The following is a 22,071-nucleotide window of genomic DNA, read 5'->3' as shown; positions in this document are numbered from 1 at the left end:
AGTTACAAGTATAGGCACACAGACTGATAGCTTGCAAATATGAACAAGAATTTAGACATAAAACCGAAAGCAAACTATAAAGATAAGTGAGACACAGCATTATACAGTATTAATATTAGCTGGCTGAAGTAAAGGAACATTGGCATTACTTCACTAGTTGCTTGCTAAATGCAGGTGAGTCCTACTCAAAATTTAATAATGGCTTAGAGTAGAAACAGCATTTACCAATGACTTTCTGCTAAATATTACTAAACCCAAATATCTGAGTGAGAGAGCAATGCCAACAGGCATCCTCAGATATTGCACTGCAAACCAATTGCCTTAATTCAGTACATCTACAGTAAGAGTTTAGATTAATGACATTTTGAAGCAGACTGTCACTTTTCATTCCACAAATTCAGCTTGGAGTGAAGGTAACGAAGAAAGAATAATAACATCTACATAAACAGATGAAAATGAATTTGCAAAACTGCAAGAAATATACAGAGGTGGTCATCACTATATCACAGTCTCTAACCATTATACATAATCCCCTGTCATTTACTTTGACATTTTCCCTCCTTCTCCATCCCATGCCCCTTCATCATAAGGTATTTAAAAATGTATTTGTTCTAAGCAGTTTTAACTGGAGTAGGGGTAATCATCATAAGATAAGGGTTGACATGAACACATCCTTCACAGTCTATATAAATGCCATCAGGTAAGTTACCTAAAGCTGTTTAGACTGGTTGAGACTTAGCATTGATAGCATGATGTAAAATGTAATGTGAGTGGTTCCATTTGCCTTTTTTTAAAATAGATTTTCTATTTGTGTAGAGGAAGCAACTAAAATCCACATCATTTAGACTGTAGGGTATATGCTTTCTCACCCTTCTTTTTCTCAAAATGATTGATGGAAAAGAATGAACAATGTTATCACAAAGACAGCTTAGGATAGTGTTGGGAGAGAAGAGCGCAAAAAACTCAAAATACAAAAGCAATCCAATAGGATCATCTTGGAAGAGTGTAAAAGAGGCCACTGTGGCAGACAGCATTCAAGTATTGATTAAATAGATTAATTTAGATATTATTTCTTAATCCAAAATTTAACTGATGACACAGATAATCCTGGAAATCATTTCCAGCACATGGAGGACAAGAAGGCAGTCAGAATCAGACAACTCATGCACAAGGCATAATTGATCCATTTGATAAACTTCTGTGATGAAACTTCAAGGGAAGAGCTATAGATATTGTCTACTTTGGTAAAGTTTCCAGAACTGTCTCCTATACGACCCCTGCAGAGAAACTGATTAAGTATGGGCTGGATATGCAGACAGTGAAATGGATGGAAATCTGGATGAATGACTAAATCAGTAAGACTGGTGCTGGCACACAATATTCCAGAAGACAGTAACTAGCATTGTACCCCAAGGGTCAGTACTGGGTCTAATCTTGTTCACTGTCGTCATTAATGACCTGGATGATGGGGCAGTATGTACCCTCAACAAGTTTCATTACACAAAGCGGGGAGGAGCATCTAAGACAGCATCTAATTCAACAGAGACTTTGAGTGCCTCAACATTTCCTCTTGTGCTGATATCTAGAAGGATATCGGTAGGCTAAAGAAATGAACCATCAGGAACCTTATTACATTCTAAAAGGTTAGTGCAGAGTCCTGCACCTGGGGAGGAAAAACCCCAGACATTAACACATGCTGAATGTTGAGTGGCTGGAAACAAGCTTTACAGAAAAGGCCTGTGGAAGTGCATGAGTAGACAAGGAGAAAAGGTATCCTGTCTTAACAGGAATATGACAAATCTCATTCACTTATCCTTAGGAGCAAGTAAAGAAGGAGCAGATTAGATGGAATTTTTGGGGGGACAGAAAAATAAACTAGGCTTTCTCTGTGATTGGGAACTGACCTGCAGTGCAACCTCCCTCAGATCAAGTATTCTATATAAAGATGAATATGCATATTTACCTTACATTTGATCCTTCACCCTCAGACCACAGAACTGAAGATCCTATCTTTTGGTCCTAAGGTAGATTTGTATCTGTCTGCTTCTTTCTTTTCTTCATTTTCCTTTCTATCTATCTCTCTCTCTAATTTATCCCAGGATACTACCAATTAGACACACCAATCCTTAAGTGTGATTCTCACTGTAATTGAATTTGCCCAGTTTTGCTGTTTTGCATGGTTTTTACTGTTTTCATATTTGTCAGATTTGTGATTTTGTGTACCTCTCACTGTTGTAGAATATCGAGGAAAGTAAACTGAATAAATTGCTTGATTGTTTAATCTTGTTATGGACCCTGAGTCATTAAAGTAGCTAAGTCACAGTGGCTCTATAACTGCATGACTCTGAAGATCTGGGAAATCTTTCACTCAAAACTAATAGAAAGGACACACCTCCCTCACAACCCGCCAAGTGGGACAAGACACTATACTGGCATTATAGGTGGGATTTGACGTCAAATTAGGTTTCTTCACAATCACTTTTATATAGTCTAGTTGATCAGAGACCACCCTTGAGATGGCAACTTTCTCATGCCTGTGTTTTAGAAGATTTGTGAGACTCTGAGTGCCTCAACATTTCCACTTGTCCCTGTACATGCACTAATGAAGAGCAAATGAGCATAAAACAAATGGGATGTGTGACTGTTTCTGTGAAACAAATGAATCACTCTGGTTTGATGGCAGTGGTTGCTGCTCTTAGTGAGCATGTGTTCATCAAGGTGTTCATCAGAGATTTTTGATGAAATTTTACTCTGTCTGTACTTCACCTTTGACAATTATTCACAAGTGTATGTACTGCCAAAATGAAATGACATGAATAAGCTGTGGTTATGAAGTGAAGGATATATTTCTCTGGTAAGGGAGGAGTAATGGAAGGGACATGATCAGATTTTTGAGTTGAATATCTGATTGCAACTCTTTACATTCCATTTGAAAACTTACAGGTCATGTATTTATATCACCTGAAAATGGTGTCACAGACATAAACTGATGATTTTTTTTGCAATCATGAGAGATATTCTCAAACTCCTTTATCAAATTGGAAAGCATGGCTGCACATTCTTCACTGCTCAGAGTACTGTGTTTAGCCAATGTGTCAAAATGCATACAAATTATTTGCAATCACTTGAGTCAGCACTGCACAGCATTGCTCCCATTGTGCCCTGGTTTCACTGTACACAGCATAATAGTGCACTGATGGTCTGAGTGTTGCTGAGAGATGGATGTGTGCCTGGGGCCACTCAGTGGGGAAGAGCTGGCAGGGACAGAAGACAGACTGCACTGCAAGCTGGGCAGCACTACATGCAGCCCCTGAGCCACAGGTTGGACATGCCTGCTAATCAGAGCCCCTCCCCCACCACAGAGCCTGGGTTGCTTATGTGTTTTGAGATGAGTCCCTACAAATTTCACAAGACCTTGTCAGAAGGGTGGACTATTCCATGGATAAGGAATTGGCTGGATGGGACCAGTGCACTTTAACATTTTTAATCAACAACCTACATAATTGGATTGAGTACGCCATCAGAAAATCTGTTGATGACATCAAGATGAGTGATTAAGTTGATACAACAGAAGGAATGGATGACGTCTAACAGACCTTGACAGGCTTGGTAAGAGAGCCTATGAGAATCTTATGAGATTCAACATGTCCAAGGGCAAGGTGTCATACTCAAGTTGGGGCAATCCCAGATATGTATGCAGAGTGCAAGAAGAACTCATTGAACAAGCCTTGCAGAGAAGGACTTGCTTGCTCACTGCTGTCAGTGCCTGCAATAGCAATAAGTTATATCTTATGCTGTTGATTACAGGTCATAACCAAAACAAATTTATGATTGTCATGTGTCCAGTTTCCTAACCCCCTTTACACTTACCTGTCTGAGCAGTCCATTGCTTTTCGCTGCCCAACTGTTATTTGGAAGAACAGAGATATTCAAGACTAAGTTATGAGTAAGTTGACCTGTTACTACTTCAGTTCCAGAAGTCAAAGAAAGACCAGAGTTGCCTTGAGTAAGTGATTGATCTAAAGACCTCTGAAATCAATAAAATTTCTTATGAAATCAGGATACTAAAGAATTCAGTCTAAGTATCCATATCTCATAACTGCTGTCTCAAATGAGTCTGAAGTCTTGTACTGGCCAAATAATTTTGGGAGGAAATTCTGGCAGGACATAGGTAAATGTACAAAATGTTGCTACTGAAAAAAATTACAGTTTGTATTACAGTTTGTACCTAAGAACATAGCTTTGACAATAATAACTATTACAAATTGTCAAATATATTATTAAAGATAAACATACTTTAGAAATCTCTCAGAGAATTGCGAATCTGCTGCCATTATGCAAAACATAAGGCAAATTTTACCTCAAGAAGCTGTAAGAATTAACAATAAACCCTAATTATAGAGTTATATAGAGAAACCAAGAGGACTCTGAACAAGATGGTATTTCAAATACTATATTGTAGTGCTGTGCAAAGACAATACTTCAGGTCACAGAAGCTGAAAGTCAGAGGACTTTTTGTTTGATTGAAGTACTCAAAACCCACAGGGCTGAACAGCAGTAATTATGTAGTGCTGGTAAGTATATTGAGCCTAGTTATGTATGTAACTTGAAGCACAGTCCTGCTCACTGTTTGTAGTTGCACTACTCTGAGTACACACAGTCTCCAGAAACATATACACACAATCAATATTAATATGAATCTTAATAATAAAGTGAGTTTACATCAGACATCTAAGTGGCCTGATTTCCAAAACTCTGAAAATTTAATACTTCAAAATACAGTATTGGTATCAATACTGTAATATACTGTAATAGCATTAAAACCCTTATATTTTCCTAGCACTGCAAACTACTAATACTATGTGTTATACTTCAAAATTCACTGCCTATTTATGGAAAGCTTTCTGACTAGAGTTAAGTATGTCAATTAAAATACTCTGCATGCAGTTAACCATTTAATTTTCTTTAAAATACAGTGGGTATTCCATTAATACATAATCTACATTACAAACATAGAAAAGCACTCCAGTTTGCAGCTCTTTTTTATTCTAGCAATCTGCTAAAGGTGCAATTATGACCCACACATGAAAAAGTGACAGATGCCTTTGTAATCGTTAGCTGGTAATAATTCAATAACCAAATCTTCTCAGTTTTGTTGTTGTTGTTCTTGTTGTTGTTAGTGGTAGTGTTTTTGTCAGTACTGCTCTTAACTTTGCATTATTTTTGGAAAGGTCTGACATTTTTTTGCGAATATTCTCTGAAGTTGCAAGTGAAGTTTAGATACTGAGAAAGAACTGTATATAGAGAGAACACAGATCCTCTTCCTTTGAATGAGATTCTTGTTATGTAACCACTTTCAAACACACAAATACAAATTGTCACTATCTGATTATCTGTGCACAAAGAAATTCTGCTTACTGTTTCACTCAGTAATCTAACTGGAATGTATGCCCTCACAAAAACAAACCTCCCTAGCTGGCATTCAAGTGACAGATGTTTGCAGAAAATGAACCACTACAGACAGTTGCTATTTTTTTTTTTTTTTAGAATTTGAGTTTGTATTTATTTCATTATTTTTTTAATCACTGCTTTTGTGAAAACAAAAACAAAAACAAACAAACAACCCACAACACCATTCATAAAAGCAACTGATGATTATCAAGTAGACACATTCAATCTTTTATTTAACAATAAAACACTAAACAAAAGAAGAACTGAAGTATGCATATGTACTTGTATATAACTTGAACAGTTTTCATTTGAAAAACAATTTTCTAATGTGCCTGAAGTGAAATGTATTTAAACATGAAACTTGCATGAGCATTTTCCTTTTGATATTTCCAGCAACTTCACTGTGAACTTAGTCCTTTAAGGGTTCAGCATTGCACTTAGCCACCTCCAAAATACACAGTCACCTTCACTGTTTTCTGTTTAGTAAAAACTGTAAACGACTAAGAGGTGAAAGTTAAAGTCCCTAAGCCTCAGCCATCGTAAAAAATAAACACTGAAACTATTTCTAAAAGACGCTATTAAAAATAAATAAATAAATAAATAAATAAATAAATAAATAAAATCACCTTTTAAATTTAGAATAATAGAAGACACTATGAAACACTGTCTCACATATTTTCAGCAGTATGTCTCAGAAAGAATGCACTGGTAGATAACAAACACATCAAAAGCTCTTTTACTGTATCCAACATAACCACGTAGATTATATTTTTCACATGTAACTAAAACCACTGAATGAAAAATTTAGATGGAAGAATGAGGCTTCTTGATACCACTAAAAACACTCATCAAAAATTGTGAAAAACATGCTAGCCATCAAAAGTTCAAAAAGACCAATAGTCTGATCATTCAAGCCTCTGATGTAAAGTAACAGCCTCAAATTAAGGATAGACCCTGGCCTATCAGTGGTATTCAAGCATATTAACATCCAGAAATCCCACACCTTCACATGGAAAATTGTGTTTGAAAAAGACACAGGTAGTCAAATACCAAAAACTCTATTGCCATGAGAACAGCAGTCTACCATATTAAAAGGTGACCTGTAACCTTACATAAACAGAAACAATGATGAAGAAAGCATGTAAGGTATCTCTGCCACAATAATTGCACCAGAAATAATATGAGTATCTCAGGCAAGTCCTTAGAGCAGCAATGACAACCACGTATAATCTGTTGTTAAAAAATGTCAGCAGTCCAAGATCAAATTAATATTCACTGACTAGAATTTACATTATCAAAGCATTATTTATAAACATTGATAGCAAGTGTTTTTTTCTTTTTCTCTTCCCCCAAAAAGACTGCAATGAGATTCTACCTAGTTTTAACACAGTGTCTATAACTTTGAATGGAGACCTCTGTGTTATGAGAGATGAAGCCTTCCATATGGAGAACTAAGCAAGATCTTTCTGTAAGGACTTTAAAAGAATACTACCGCATATACTCTTAATGATTCTATTAGGGGTTTAATCTGCTGACTAGTATCTAGACTGGAGGAAGTATAACAACTAATAGACTTAATATATGGAACTAAAAATATATTTCTTCCTAGCTCTCCTAGTTTGTGCAATATATTTAATATGTATTTCATAAAAGTTAAGACACTCTTATTACTTTGGAGACACTGAACACTTATACAGTTCACAATGGGAAATCCTGTGACAGCCCTGCTGGAATCTTTCATCCACTACTAATCACTGAATGAGGTATATGGTAAAAGAAATTGCTGGGGGGGAGACTGTCCTTTAAAAAAAATTAAATTTGGTTATTTGGTTGGTTGGTAGATTGTTTTTTTATTCTCTCTTTTTTTTTTTTTTTTTTTTTTTTTTTTTTTTTTTTTTTTTTTTTTTTTTTTTTTTCTGTTCTCATGACAGAAGAGTCCACAATCTATACAACAGCAATTTCTCAGTTTCCTCAGTTCCTAACAGCCAACCTCTAAGAGTAAGAAGTCTATTGTATACAGCCATGGGACAACAGATCTCATGATCTGAAAGTAGTTACTTGGATTGTTAAAAGCATGTATATTCCTTCAGTGTATAGCTTTTTCTTGAAAATAAACAAAAGTCAGGCTCAGAGGTCTAAGGGAAAAATAAAATAAAATAAAATAAAATAAAATAAATAAAACATTGAACAAACAAACAAACAAAAAAAACCTCTCCTACCACTGGGCTTAGTATGAAAGACTGATTCAGATGGTATCCAGCTCCAGAAATTCTGTAGGCATTGCTTTTTTGTTCCCATTACAAAAGCCAAAAGCATCTAGGATAACTGTACTCCCTGCTGTGCTACCTTAGTATCTAACGAATTTAGCCATCTGAACCTACATCATCATTCCTCAAAGTACAGCCTTCGGAACAGAGCATTTCTGGGAATAGCACCAAGATCTGACAGCAATCCCTGTATGTGTTGTTACTGCCTGTGGCTAAATTTTGTATTTTGGAATACCTTGAGGCATTGGGTAAAGTGGGTATTGGGCAATTCTGGGATGATTTAAAAAGTCAGAATGCATACAAATGTATTCTGGCAATTAGTGCTTGCTAAATATTGTCTTAGGAAGAGAGGAATCCCTTCCTTCCAATGAATACATTATGAAACACTACAAGTTGTAATAGAACACAAAATTGCCACATATTTTAAAACAATGAAAAAACAAGAATGGGTTCAAATTATATGAATAATTATGCTTTGCCACTGTCTGGAGTAAACTAAATGAATTAACGCTACTATTTTCTCTCTTTTTTTTTTTGTTTTTTTTTTTTTGTTTTGTTTTGGTTTTTTTGTTTTTTTTTTTTGTTTTGTTTTTTGTTTTGTTTTGTTTTTGGAGAGAAAGGAAACAAAGCAAAGCAATGTCGATTTTAGCCTAATGTGATCTAATAGGGTGTTTTGATTCTTGAATACAAATTATGGCATATTTAGTCTTATATACCCTAGCACTCAACAATCTTAAATGCCTGCAATTTGCAGATCTGTAAGCTTCCCCTAAGCCACTGAGGCACTGTCCGGAGACAGCACAGAATTATTTTTCTCTTGTTCTTCCCACATTCTATGTATCATGTTGTTATTCAGTGTTGTAGTTACAGATCCCGTTAATTTTGTTATGGTAGGTAACTATGGAAAATTCTATAGTTAGAGTCAGAATTGCACCTCTTTTGTCCATCCTCCCAACTTCATCTTTCCTAATCTTTTGTTTTGTACATTTCAGCTTATAATAGAGAAAATGAAAATGTAGTGCACTGCAAAGTAGTTGATGGCCATTTAATTTATTAATAATTATTATCCAATAATAAATCTTGCAAGTTTTGAACCTAAAGATTATTGTACTCTAATCAGTACTAATAGCATCAACAAAATAAAGGAAGCAACTATTTAAATTTTTCACATGCTTTAGAATAAGCAGTACTAACACAGAATCACAGAATAGCCCAAGTTGGAAGGGAACTCAAGGATCATTAATCTCCAATCCCACCACCACAGGCATTTAATACTAGACCAGGCTGCCCAGGGTCCCATCCAACCTGGCCTTGAACACCTCCAGGGCATCCACAACCTCTCTGGGCAACCTGCTCCAGCACCTCACCACTTTCTCTTTGAAGGACTTCTCCCTGACATCCAACCTAAATCTTCCCTCCTTCTACCATTTCCCCTTGTCCTGATGTTATCTATCCTTTCAAAGAGTTGGCTCCCCTCCTGTTTATAGGCCCCCTTTAGGTACTGAAAGGCTGCAATTAGTGAATAAGTATGTCAAAAGAATCCTCCTAATTTTCATTTTTCCACTTGCTGCAACAGAGAAGATCTGCCCAAGGTAAAAAGCTCTCCAGGGACTCCTTGCCATTGCCACTGGTTTTCCTGACCTGACTCGTGGGAGAGTCTGCTCCTCTTCTCCTGCATCACCTCCCCACCACAAAATTGCAAAATTGAGTATTTCTGAGGGAGGAATGTTATGTGTTTCTGTGTCTATTTTTGTGTTTGTTTGTTTGTTTGTTATTTTATTCACTTTTTTTTTTTTTCAGTCTAGATATCTGAAAACCATTTCCTTTGCTACAGAATATAAGCCAAGTAAAAATGAAATTAAAAAAAAATACAAGGAATTAATTCATTTTCTCCTATCTCTCTCCCTCTCCCAACCCCTCCCACCCTCAATAAAAGAAAATTCCTCAGGATTTATGAAAGAGTCTGAAAAGCACATAACAGTTTAGACAAAATCTATATTCTTCATCTTTTTTTTTTTCCTTTCTAATCTGTTTCTGTATCTTAAAAATGTCAATTTCTGAAAAGACAAAATGTTGCTCTTCAAAAACTGAGCTCTTCTTCAGCCAAACTTTTTATCAGTCTTTTCTAGCAAATTACTTCCGAACTATCTCCTTACTCAAAATTCAGTGCTTATTTATTCATAGAAAGTATGTACTATAAATAATCAATCCTAGTGGATGTCAAAGCAGAGAAAGAAATTGGTATAAGGTAATAAAGTAGGTTGTAGGAGATTTTTTTTTCCTCCTCCGTTTCATTTTTCACCCTCCTATAAATGAAACTTCTACTTATCTGAATACATACTAGAAAAGTTAACATGGATTTGGAATTGCAAACATTCCCACTTGACTTTAAGTTCTGAAAAATGTAATCCTCCTACTTAAGAAGAAGAAGAATGATTTAATAGAGACAAATATAGAAAAGAATTTTATCTCGCCACCTCCTGTCATTCACTTCTATCCTTGTCTTAACTTTTCAGAGTAACACTGTCATGAAGGTTATTGCAGTTACATGAATTTGTGATGGACCATTTCACACACATTCAGTAGGGTGAACGTACATGGCTCACTGGTAAACAATTTGCTCCACGAAGAACAATTTCTCCTTTGTTGAAAAGAGGTACCTGGTAAATTCATTAAATTATGAGATGTTAGCAGTAAAAGAAAAAAAAAAAATCCTGAAATATGACTGTTTTTTTAAGCACTAAATTAATACTTCCAGACACTCAAATAGTGCCACTAAAGGCAACATTATAAAACAATGTAAAAACAGTGATAATAAAATCTTAGTCATACTTCTGATCTCTCAAATACACAGCTGACATTAAGTGAAGAAAAATGTCTCTCGTACACATTATGCCTCGTACACATTATGAACAGGGGGAGTTTGTTTATTAAGGACATGAAATGAAGGTTGGTACTCTGCACAGTCTGAGGGAAAACTGATATATTCTGGATGCTTTATGTCTCACCAAAGATCTACTATTTTAAAAGAGAACATTTCGGACTGGAAGAGGTGCACCTATTTGTTCTGTCTGAAAAAGTAAACAAAGAGAATACTTGTAACTACGGAATATAACTTAGGTGTAAGGTAATGGCACAACAGCTTACGTGCAGAAAATTCATCAACTATTACCCTAATATCTTTGACTGATTTACATGAGTAAGATGAAGAAAAATTTTCCCTCCACATACCAGTGACAGAACAACCAAAACCCACATAAGCCTGTGTGTATATAATCCGAAGTAAATTTCTTCACATTGTACATGCACTTCACTGCAAGACAAGTTTCTCTCAGGAAATGCAGATTAACAGTCACATTTGTCATGCTGGAAAAACAAGCAAGTAAACAAACAAACAAAAACCTACAACAGCAAAATATGTTTGCAATAAAACAGAACATATGATTTATTAGTAGATAAAAATGCAATAAACTCAAGAAGTTCCTAAAAAGAAATGTACTTGGGGATGATAACACTGTATGTCACTTTATTAAAAGAAAAAAGAAAAAGGAAAAAAAAAAAAAAAGTGATATCTAATGTAATGTGTTTTATTTGAACAAAAATATTTTCACAATTTATTCAGAAAATAAAATAAAATAAAATCTTTCAAGAGTTCAGCTCATATCCATGCAAAGTGAGGATGACACTGAGAATCACATTTTGTCCCGGATCAATATAGTAAACCTATTTCTGCTATACTGCACCTCCTCAAATAAAAGCCAAACTTTCATCTTCAAAAACATCAGTTCCTCTTGTAAGTCTGTCTTGACTGATATCCTGCTACTGCAGGCTCTCCAGAGTCCAGTATTTGAATTGTCACTACTCTCACTACTCTACCTTCCCTGTTCTAGTATCTTTACTCTCCCTATCAGTCTTCCCTTTTCAACCTTCCTTTAGTGAGTGTCCTGTTTTAAGACTTCTCCAAATGCAACTCCATTCTTATCTCATGCTATTCCCTCTTCTTCCATTATCTCCTTTTTCTATGACAATTGTCCATGTTAACCTTCCTTTGAAACTTGTAATCTATCCCCACCATACTGCATGTTTATTCTCTCTAACTATGAAAGGCATCTTGAGGCCATAAGAATTCTGGGAAGGATAAACAACAAACCAAGCTAGGGATGGAGGAAGGGAAGGGAAAAAGAGGAGGGCAGGTATCATATAGGAAACATTCCTCCCTCATCTTACATAGACAGAAAGATCTCCTCATCTTAGACCTCACCGCTTAGCTTTTAGAATTTTGTTGGTACAAGATGATCGCACCATTAACCCACTACATTTCAGTAATATCACACCTCTGTACCAGATCAGGGCAGACAAATCACTGCAGCATGCCTTTCACAGCTCAGTAGGCTAAGAGTCTTACTGGCTCTTCTAATTCACTCTGTTCATTAAATGTGTGCCAAGATGACCTGCATAATCAAATTCCTAAAGCACTATTTTTGAAATGTCATCTGTAAGTAAAAATGACAGCAAACTGATATAAACACTAAGCATTTATCTTCAAAAACCAAAATTCAAGTGCAGTTCAGATACAAGGGCTTGAGAAAAAGCAAGACACAATAAATGTAAGATTAAAGAAAGTATTCCCTTAATTGTTAATCTGCTTGGATGGAAGCCACTAATTCATCTGTTCATTATAACTTCTTCAGCTAAACAAAGTATTATCACAAATATGAAATTAACATGCCAGCTCCTACCTGACAAGATCTCCTCCACATCCAAGATTATCATCCAGTTTCAACAATTGCTAATATTTAATCTGCCAAAGCCAATCTGACCAGCATCATCTACTGCCCCAGTTCGCCACCTGCACACTGGAAACTACATACACCAAACAATTCTTGCTCAGGTAGCAGACCTACTGCTGGCTGTGTTAATACAAATTCACAGCCTCGGGCACCACAGCTCATCTGTCCAGCTATGTATGATTTGCAGAAAGTTCTATTTCTCCTCATTCCACTGCGTTTTGAGAACTTACCTTTGCTTTCATGCAGATGACGCAAAATGCAGCAGGCAGAGATTTCAATAATTATATTATTGATAAGTATATATTTGTCTTGGAAGACACCAACCAGCAAATCAGTGGCTACGTATTTGACTGAGAAGCAATACTCTGCTTTGATGAATGTTGTCTTGAAGCAAGTACTGTACTGAAACATCTGCTCTGAAGGGTGAAGGGTGAAGGTGAAGGGAACATTCCATACAATAATAACTCACTAGCTGATGCTTGGCTGTTGACTGCCAAACAGAATTTCATTGTTGTTTGAATCTTTTTGCTTATAAACATCCCATGAAATTCAGAAATAGTCCATAGTTAATGCAATAACATTAACCAATTTGAGAGAGTGTGGGTAATGGCAGATAGATTCTCATGAACTTCAACTCTTCTTCCACTCCTCCTCCATAATCAAGCGGAACAATTTGTCTGTTTGTTTGTTTGTTTTCCCTCAAAACTTTCTATAAAATAACATTGAAATCTTTAATCTAGGAACAGTACAACTGGAAATCCATCGAGATAGAACAATATAATATTATGACAAAGGTAGTTAAAGCAAAAAAATGCCCTTTCTTCACAGGCACAGTTAATGAGAACTCTCCATGGGATATATATAAATGGGCTGTACTCCCATCAGTTTCATTACCAATAAATATACAGCTTCTGTTGAAAAACAAACAAAATTCAGGCAGAAATCACAGAAAACAATAAGTCTGTACATCCATTCATCCATTTGTCTTTGCAAACACCAACAGAACATGAGTTGAAGTAGTACACACTCCTGCATTATGTAGCATACTTTTCTTATGTATGTAGTCATCTGCACCAGCAACAAGCATTACAAATAAGGTATGGAGCTACACACTTTCTCAGAACATACTGATTTGTATTTAATTTTTTTCTTTAAGTAAGGCAATTTCATAAGCAGAACTTAACATACAGTTGACAGAAAACTTTTAAGCTGTATGACTTCCTCTGTTCTATGCAAGTAGGAAATGCTATCTACTCATAAGACATGTCCAAAAGCCATTTGAAATCAACAGAAATCTTTGCACAGAATCCAACAAGCCTTGGTCTAATAAAACAAATCTGTTAATGATGTGTTAATCTTAGGTCTTCTACACAAGTCTGTTAATGTTCATGATAAATGCAATATCCACTAAGAAAATGAGTAAAAATCTATCATACGTTAGACAGCATATGGCTTACATCTTACATGGTCCCATACAGATAAGTACTGATTTTGTTTATTCAAAAAGATATCACAAAATCTCTTACAGCAAATCAGTAAAGATAAAATCATGAATCATATCTCTAAGCACAAATACTTTTGCTGTATTATGTTCAGTGGGGATGACCCACTGTTGCTATCACCACTGCTGACACAGAGCACCCACTGCCTCATTGTGCACACATCCACAGTTTAGTCTCCATAAACATTCAGCAGACATTAACAAATGCTAGTGGGTACCTTTTTTCTGCATGGAAAAATTTAGTTCCACTCTTCTGCTTCATCTACACTTCCATGTCAGACACCATTTTGTCACATTGCCTCTCTGCTGCCATCTGTCACACGGCAACAAAATGTAATGAAATACTGGTGGGAAGGTTCAAGCTCTACTGCCATACCAACAGCCATGCTAGCATCATGGACTAACATCATAAAATAGGAGGCTTTACTTTCATAGCAGCCCTCACAGAATGCATTTTTTTCTTTTTTTTTTTTTTTACATTTGATACAAAACAAATAATATTTAATTAACAGTACCAAAGGTTTGAAATTCAGCTCCTTAAAGGTCACTACTAGACCTGTAACAGACCCAGAGAACAGAACAATATGTATCTTCAAGGCAATCAAACTATTAGACAACTTCAAGCAACGGTGGGACAAATACCTGTTTATGAATTTCCTTTTCCATATATGGCTATAATAAAGTTATTAAAATGACAGTGACTTCCTTCCCTTGGAAGAGAAAATAAGTGCCTTTTCTCTGACCTTATTTGTACTGAGTAGCAGCAGGTTACCTATTTTTGCCTACCACATTCTACAAAAGCAAATCTGAAAGAGACAGTTCAGAAACAGTTTACTACCAACAAAACACAAAACTGCGGACATACCTATTTCATCTGCTATCTGTTATAGTAATACATGGAAGTGCTTTAGTCTCAATTATTTGTATAATTAAAAATCAACATTATTTCTCATCATACATACAAATAAATTCAATTTAAAGTAAATAAAGTTGAGCTAATTCAGTCTACATATGAAATCAAATCAGCCAATTAAGATGAAACTATAATTGGCTGTTGGTTAATCTAGGAAAAGAAACAAAAAATTATTCACAAATCTTTCATTATTATATTAAAAGAAACAAAATTTGAGTCTGTCACAATCATTGCGAACAATAGAAAAGAGTACTTTTGAAGGAAATTATTTGAAAAACAGTACGATGACAGCTACATACTGTTTTCAGAGCAAACTCAATCAGTCCACTGTGCTACTGTCTCAAATATTTTTCCTAACAGAAGTGTCATTCATTTTCGAAGCGTAACTCTCTTGAAGGGCTCAACTTCTCCATCAAAGTTGAGAATCTCAGTGAGCCTATAAATAACAGAAGAAAGACAAGCATGGAAAGTCCTAACCCTCTACTGGAGCTAGTCAGTAGCGCCCACTTATCAGAATAGATGGTATGACACTAAGTGGTGTGTGGGTTCAGCACAGAAGACAGCAGAAAGAACAAATCATACATTGTGACATCAGAGGCTACAATTTATTTTTAGATTATTACTATACAGATGTGAACATTCCAAGCTAGGGACCACTCCAGCATGTGCTAATGCATTTGGTTTGCATTAGCCATGCTTGTGGCAAAGCCTCACTGCAGATCTCAGGAAAAGATGTTTTCTAGACAGGCTGCTTCTATTCAGATCCTCACATGAGTTTTGCATGCAAAACACGAAGTAACCGTGCTTCACATACATCGTATTTTTAATGAAAATATTCAGGAAAAAAAAAAAAATCCCCACTAGTTTACAGGGCTTAAAGTGAGATGAGCTGGCATGTAATATCTTCAGAATAATTTCCTCCCCTTTGAATCCATCCACTACAAACTGCCTATAAATTGTATTTTTCAATTTTCTCTTTTCTAACCTTAAATCAATTTCAGGTTGTGAAAAGTTGATTAACATTGTGCCTCATCTCAGTTGAAATAATTTTCCAGAAGTATTACCTATAAAGCTTGTTTTTCCTCTGCTAGACAGCAAGGCCTTATCTTGTGTGTCTGTGTTTTCAGTGTTTTGTCTTTTTTTTTTTTTTCCCCAATCCAATCTGGGGACTACTATAACAAATACAATGAGAACTAGAGAACTATTAAAAGGTGACAGAGTTGAGTACATAACCCTGTCAGATGTGGGGACTGAAATGGCTCAGAGCATAAATGCTTTACAAAGATTGCTTGAGTGCATCTGAGTTGAACTGTGACAGAGGATGGCTGCAGTTGGACATGGGACTCACATTGATCTGTGCAGCTCATGTTTGTGTTTTGTTTTCATTAGTTTGTTGTGTTTTTTAAGACTCAACAGATTTATAACCCAGTGCACACAACTAAACAATTATACTTATGCTGAAGAGCTCTTGAACCTTGATGACAAGTCTTCAAGTGACAGAATGACTAAATTATATGCTGGTTACTGCATGATGCTTATTCCTGTCCTATCCAGGTGGAGTTGTTCTTTACACTGTGTGATTCAGCCATCAAATAGCAGCACGCGTGTTTGAAAGGCCAAGAGGAGGCTGTATTGAGAATCTGTCAAAAACAAATGTGCAAGCCTCCATGCAGCAGTTGGTAAATGTTCCTTGAATCACTCTTTTGTTAAAAAATCATAAGTCAAACAAATCATTGTTTCTATAATGATACGTGTAACACAAAGCTTCAGTAAGCAGCATTTCTTTTTGCCTCTTGCCTTCATCTCCACATGGAAGATCTTCAGCCAAAGGAAGCCTATTAAGAACCAGATCTTTATCAAATGTAAAATTTATTATGTGAATAAACTGCCCAGGAACATAGGTTCAACTAAAAAGACAGTCTTTGCAAGAAAAAAAAAAAATCATACAATAGCACAGCATCTCCTGTAAGCCTATCAATTTAACTACTCTCCCGATTTAATCCAGTGTGTGTGTATCATTCAAGCTATGAGGCTTACTTCCATTTGCTTTCATTGTTAATGCCTTCTAAAAACTGAAACTTCATCACTAAGCACCACACTTAAATGAACAAGAGAAAACAACAAAATTTTTTTCTATTTACATATTTGTACCATTTCTAGATGTCTGTGACACAGTACCGCACTGCACTTTAAGACAGCAGGTGAGTAATCACTCCCTCCAGAAACGGAGAAGAAAGCAAATTTATTTTCTTTCTACATGTATGCTTTACAGAAGAGACCAAGCTTAAAGGCCACTAAATTCAAAGAGAGGAAAAAAAAATAAAAAATTAAACTAGACATGAATCAGAATCCTCTCGAGGAGCAATGCGTTTTGGATGCCAAACTGAATTTCGGTTATAAGACCTGGTGTAACTTAATGGGCTGTACTCGCAGATAGCATACTAACAATAAGTGTATCTTATATGACAAACAGGCATAAGAATAGAGAAAAATAACAGCTCCACTGATACACAAAACAGTAATAATTTCAAGATGCTAAGAACAATTAGATGAAAAATTAAGTCTCATTTTGTAACATTCTTAGAAAATAACATGCCTCACTAGTTTTGAGTTACCAGAAACTGCACGGCACGTTTTCATGTTCTTGTCTTTAATGATTCATTGGAATATGATTCATAAGGCAGTGTGTACTACCCTCCACTCATTACTATTAGCACAAGAAATGTGAAATGCCCTGCCTAAACACATACTCACTGCATATCACTTATATAGATGTCTCTATAGGTGCCATTAATTGGTGCAATATCAAAAGCATGGCTTGCAAGGAAAAACAAAAGAAAAAGACGTATGAAAGTAGCTCAGTGCTACAAAGCAAAGTTGGGTTTTCATACAGGAATCAAAATTAATTGAACTAATTACTTCTTTTCCCGCTGTGATAGAAAATTAGTTTGTTTCTTTCCTGTTAAATTTATATATTTAATAATCAATGAACATAATTTGTCCCATGGAATGCAGACTACAGCTCTTCCATTTATAGGAGATACACAAAGGGGCCATCACATTTTTGTTTTAGGAGGAGAAAATACCAAAGATTTACATTTCGGTATGGTTGTAAATCCATCCAGTTACGCCTTGTTCCCTAAGTCACCTGCTTCTAAGCATACGCATATATGCTGTCGATATTATCAACCACTGGAAACCAGAAGTCAGACTGGAATTCTACAAGCATTGTACTCAACCTTTATCAGTCATGACAAAAAATAATAATAATAAAAAATATGTCTATTTATTCTTGTGGTTTATTTTAAAATACTAAATATCTAAGCACACGTATGCACTGATGCCAGCAGTAAGACCAGCAGCAGTCTACCCACACAACCTAGAGACGCAAAACACCCGAACACTACAGCTCAAACGGCATCATCGTTCCCCGCTCTGCTCTCTGCCACCTCCGAGGCACTCAGAGCACCGGAGGTGAGCCCAGGCGCTCCCTCACGCTCCAGCCCACCTACATCAGATCGCGGCCCCGCACCGGCCCACTCCGCCTGACGAACTTTCTTCCCCCACACCCCTCCCGCTCTGCCCCCCACGAGCCGGCGGGCACCGCAGCGCGGGCGGCGGGACGGCCCCGGTGGCGGGCGCGGGTCCACACCGCCACCTCCTGGCTGCGCCCCGCCACCGCCGCCGCGTCCCCACAAACTTCTCGCTCCCCGCTCCGAGCACCGCAACCAGCCGAGCTCCCCGCTCGCCGTGACGCGTGCCCTGGTCTTATCACGGCAGGACGGACAGGTCCCTCCGCACCCTACCCGCCCGACTCTGTCCGGAGTGGGGGAGAGGGTGTGCGGGGGAGCGGGTGGCTCTAGCAGGCAGCCAAAAGCGGCGCTGCGGCGGGGCCGCCCCCTCTCCCCGGGGCGCTGGGGGTGGCGACGGTCTTTCCTCGGGGAGGGGGCGCCTCCCGCCGACAGCCCCCGCCTCGTCCGCCCCCGCCCCGGCTTTGCAGAGAAGCCGATTTACTGCCGGGCGATAGGGGGGGGGGGGGGCAGGGGGGGAGGAGTGCTCGTTTTTATTTTTTTTTCCTTTTTTCTTCTCTCTTCTCCCCAGACCCCCCCGCGCTGAGCACACTGTTTCTCCCCAGTGCCAGTCCCTGCTCCATCACGTGCGGGAACTCATGCCCATCACAAAAGCGGGCATTTTGCCCGAGCCCGGAAAGAAGGAAACAAGAAAATAAAGAAAAAGAAAGGGGGGGAGGGGGGGCGAATGTATAAAAAGAAAAGAAATTGAGGGGGGGAGGAGGGGAGGAAGAAGATGAAAGGAAACAAAATATATATATTTAAAAAAAAATAAAAATAAAAAAAGATTAAAGAAAAAGGAGGAAAAACCCACCGCGGGTGAACCGCTTAATCCAAGACGAGCTAAGATCTCTGAAGGGCCGCCTCCCTCTCTCGTCCCCCCCATCCTCCTCCGTCCCCTTTTTCCTTTCTGTGGCCGTGGCGGCGGCGGGGGAAGTGGTTAACCAAAACCCGACGTGTTGGTTTTCTGTCCCCCTGCAAACCACGGCGCACACAGGGCATGAGGCATCGCTCTTGCTCCTCTCCGCGCTGGCAGAAAACTGTGGCTTCGCTCTTCCTCTCTCTCTCCCCCTGTACTGCAGATATTTTTTTTCCCTTCTCTCCTCCACACTCTTCTGTTTATTTGGCTGTAAGGCAGAGAGCTACTTTGTAAACATCTCACATAGAACCCCAGAGCCTTTCCAAATAGCTGATTGCAGCAAAATGCCTCCGAACAAACGATGGTGCAAGGGGACTACCGGGGACGAGACCGAAGAGGATAAAAAAGAAATAAAATTTGCATAAATGTGCATATGTGACATCTCGGTCGGCATAATGGTGGAGATGGCAGAAAGAAAGTACCGGTTTATAACGATGGGAAAAGTAAAAGCACAAACGACTGCAGCAAACTGCTCGCCCTCTGCCAGAGTACCAACCGCAACACCTCTCCCCCACCCCCGCTGAAAAAAAAAAAAAAAAAAAAAAAAAAAGGAAAAAAAAAAGAAAAAAAAGGGGGGGGGGGAGGGGGGGGGAGGAAAGCAACAGAAAAAAAAGGAAAGAGAGAGGAGAATAAAAACGCAAACGATAAGCCCAGCACTCCTACCTTAAAGCTGGAAGAGCCGCAGAAGCAGAGAGGGGCTTTTTCACACAGCCAGATTCCTTCAGGAAATCCTCTCAGGGTGTCATGCAGCCGGCATTATCACACAAGGATCCTGCTCTCCTTTTTGGAATCCAACGCGATTCGCTTCTCCAAAGGAATGCAGTGACCATGAATTGGGGTGGGGGGGGGGGGCGGAGTGGGGGGGGGAAGAAAAATTAAAAATATCAACAGGAAATAAAGCAGCACTGGATGTGCAGGAAACTCGTGCTCTTGGCTGTCAGCGACCTACATTCAGGCAGAAAATTCATTGCAATCGGTGCGAGAGGGAGAGTTGGGTCTGCGAGCAGGGGCTGTGATTGCCTATGCAGAGCCCGAGCCGGGGAGGCTGATCTGCAAGGCAAGGCGAGCGGGGAGGGAGCGGGAGAGAGAGGTCCAGGCTGTACCAGGCGCACTCCTCCTGCTATTGGACCAAACTGAATGAAATTTACAAAGCCGGCAGCCAATAGCTCTCCACAGTCTGCCCCATCACTACAGAAACCGTATCTCCATCCCCAGCCTCTTGCGAGGAGCATCGCATCCTCGCACCGAGCGGCGGCGGCCGGGCCCAGGGGCGGAACAGGTGGGCACGGCGACGGGGAGCGAGAGCCGTGCGGCTGCAGCGAGAGTGTCTGGGGGAGTCACACCTTGCGGACAGACGCTCCATGCCTCACCATCGACAAGAGCAGCCGCGGTTAACCCTTTAAGACAGCAGTTTCTCGGTGCCAGCCTGAATTCACCCGTATGATTTTACTCTGAGCTAACAGTACAGTTGCACATCAATCACTTTTGCTGCTGTTTTCCTTCCTCCCATAGGGGAAAAAAAAAAAAAAAAAAAAAAAAAAAAAAAAAAAAAAAGGTAACAGACATTGCCCAGTGTCCCATCCTTTTAAACACTTTTATTATTATTATTATTATTATTATTATTATTATTTCCCATCAAAGAGATTGGTTATTGAATGTCAGTATTTGAGTGCGCTAACCATTGTTGTGAAGGTCAAGCGTAAGGGCTGGAGAAGGGCCTTGTGGTTATTGCTTAGTGCTGCAACACAGTCTCTGGTTCATTTCCTGTGTATAGTTTCAGACTAGGGATGGTGTATCAAATATGTGCTTAGGCCTTCCACAAATATGCCTTGTTTCACTTCTCAGCATGTCCCTTTGATCAGTTCCGTAACAGCAGTTACATTACTCAGTGCGAGGCCCTGATCTCAGACCAGGTGAGTGCTGGCTGAATTATCCAGCCAGGCAAAGAACAGAACAAAGGAGTCTTGAACGTTTCTTCATTATTTCATAGAACCATAGAATCATTAAGATTGGAAAGATCATCTAGTCCAACCATCATCCCATGGCTGTGACTGATCTAGACCATGTCATTCGAAACAAAAAAATCCCCCTCATGCCTCAATGGGACTTCCTGTCATAAGACATAGGTTGGACTTCATGAGATTCATCTCTGACATTTTCAACTGCTGGAATTATAAATGCAATCAGAAGCTCTTCAGTTGTAGTTGCTTTGTTTCTACCACCACAACAGAGCTGAGCAGACACTGCTTTGTTTTCTCAGATTTTAATTCTGTCTGTGGTAGTGGACTTACCCATCACTTCTATGCTTTCCTGTTTCAGCTGGTATAGGAATATATAACACCTGATTTAAAGATGCCAGTTCACAGATAGCAGCAGGACTGTTATGTGTCTGTTCTTGTATACTGCCTTGTTATATTGTACGAAGTGTCATATCAAGATCATTTCAGCATCACTTATGAAGGGAACTTTTGAATGTTTTGAATTTAAGTCATTTTCTAACTTAAAACATTTTAAGCAATGCAGTAGCTACATTAAACAGTTATTTGCCAGTGAATCCTTCTTATATTAATTGTATGTTTTGTCTTACTTATTTTAAGTTACTCTAGCAGCAGGTGTTCATGCAAGTGAGTTTTACTGCTTTTGTTATTTTAATAATGCACC

At 38.3% G+C, this 22,071-nt stretch overlaps 1 protein-coding gene across 3 annotated transcripts in view; it reads right to left on the bottom strand.

Annotated features, from left to right (window-relative positions):
• NLGN4X (neuroligin 4 X-linked) overlaps positions 1 to 20,670 on the bottom strand; it is a 146,096-nt gene extending 125,426 nt beyond the window's left edge. Inside the window, exon 1 of one of the 3 annotated variants that reach the window (XM_072333133.1) lies at positions 20,074 to 20,670. The gene's annotated coding sequence lies outside the window, so the exon portion shown is untranslated. Of the gene's footprint in view, positions 1 to 19,305; positions 19,368 to 20,073 lie in introns of those variants that run through there. The other 2 variants (XM_072333125.1, XM_072333143.1) reach the window with 2 other exon arrangements.
• Between the last annotated feature and the right edge of the window lie 1,401 nt (positions 20,671 to 22,071).

The sequence above is a fragment of the Excalfactoria chinensis genome, chromosome 1 (assembly GCF_039878825.1).
Source record: "Excalfactoria chinensis isolate bCotChi1 chromosome 1, bCotChi1.hap2, whole genome shotgun sequence".
Classification (NCBI taxonomy): Eukaryota; Metazoa; Chordata; class Aves; order Galliformes; family Phasianidae; genus Excalfactoria; species Excalfactoria chinensis.
The sequence above is the reverse complement of the archived record's forward strand: the minus strand, read 5'-3'. Positions and strand labels throughout refer to the sequence as shown.